The following is a 1,942-nucleotide window of genomic DNA, read 5'->3' on the forward strand; positions in this document are numbered from 1 at the left end:
AACTCTTACGGTACCAACTAGACCCCCATTTAAAGTGACCTATGATGTATTGTTAACCAAGGTCAAGAGTCTAAAATCCTCAGGTGCACCTGGGCCTATTGTCTGGCAAATGTAACACTTAAGAGCAAACCAGAGTTGTGGGCTGGACTCCTAAAAATCCTGTTCGACAAGGTCCTAATTGAAGGTAGATACCCCTGTCTTGGCAGACTGCCTTCTTAATACCCATATTCAAGAAAGGCAATAAGATGGACCCCAGCAGTTATAGACTGCTGCCCATGCTTGACTGTACGGGCAAGTTATTTGCATCTCTTTTGCTTGACGAGCTACAAGCCTCGGTGGACAATTCAGGACTTCTGTCGTTTCCAATCTGGATTTAGACATGAGTATTCTACAACTTACAATCTTATTATTATAGACACTCTTCGTACGAAAGCTAGAACTAAGGGCCATCTTCCATTATATGCCTTTTTTGTGGATTTTAAAGCTGCATTTGATCTTATTCCCAGAGAAAAACTGTGGGCAAAGCTCAAATCAGTGGGCTTTCCTGAGGGCCTGCTATACTACTTGAGACTATTGTATCATAACACCAGTGTATCGCTTAAATTAGATTCCCATGGGAATATGACCAAATTTTGCAAAATACAGGGGTTAAGCAGGGCTGCGTTACAGCTCCTTTGCTATACAATCTCTTTGAGTATGATTTGCCGATTTCCATTTAGTCTGTTCATATTTGCCTGCCAATGATTGGTTCTGCCCATTGTGCGGTTTTGGCTTACGCCGATGACTTGGTGATCTTAGATCACACATTCAGTGGCCTATTGAGATCCACAGAAGTGTTATGGACATTTGCAGACAGCAATGGTTTAAGTCATCAGCCGTGATAAAACACAATTAATGGTTTATGCTAACAGGAAGATCGCTCGCCCCAGGCTGATGATGAAAGAATCAGAGATTTGTTATACCCCTCAGTATAAATACTTGGGAATTGAATTTGATGATAGTGGAAGCTACATATCGTGCAAGCAAGCGTACATGTCTAGAGCGGCGCAGATAACTTTCATGGTGTATCGTTTCACCATTGACCATGGAGGATATACCATCTGGGTTGCCCAACAGCTCTATACCCAAGTATTGTCCCCAATGATAACATATGGGTTGGAATCTCTTCTATCTATCGATTTGAGGTGGCTACAGATTTTGGAGGGCACATTTTGGAGGAGAATGCTGAGTCTTCCTGATTGCATTCCAATGGCTATTATTAGGCTTGAATTAGGCCTCATGTCACTTAAATCTATTGTGCTGAAAAAACTGGCAGAATTATACATTACAATGAGTAATAACACTACAAATTGTTTGTTAATAGCCATGTATTAGGAAACTCTTAAAGAGTCCACAGCTTGCAAATTTAAAAATAAGAGTCTTTCTTTGATGAGATATGCTGGTCGCAGATAAGAGGGAGCGACATTACTAAAATGAAACACGCACTTGTTAAGCATATAGAGTTGTGGGATTGGCTGGAAAACTATGCCCATTTAAATAGTTTTTAAAAAGTACCAGTCAAGATACATATACTGTATATGTTTAAGAAGTCGCAGCCATATTTGAATCTTTTTTCTCTCTCCTAGACTCAGGCGTTTTATATTGCTCCTGAGACTGGACTTTCTTCTCGTATTAGCAATTACTAGCACTGTAAGCCACATACCATGGGCTGATCATTGGTGTCGTATATGCAAAAATAGGGAGTCCATAGAGACAGCAATAGGGAGTCCATCGGAATGCCCCAATATGGCTAAGACAAATGTAGTGAAAAGGGGAACCCGCACACCCCCCGTGGGGACAGCCCTTAGTGCAAATAATCACTTCTAATCACTCTCCCACACAAGTAAGAATTTATGCGAGGCACAATGTACTCAGTCTGGAAGAAAGCCAATCACACAGACGA

The sequence above is a fragment of the Ambystoma mexicanum genome, chromosome 11 (genome assembly GCF_040938575.1).
Source record: "Ambystoma mexicanum isolate Mex_15411 chromosome 11, UKY_AmexF1_1, whole genome shotgun sequence".
NCBI classification, from domain to species: Eukaryota; Metazoa; Chordata; class Amphibia; order Caudata; family Ambystomatidae; genus Ambystoma; species Ambystoma mexicanum.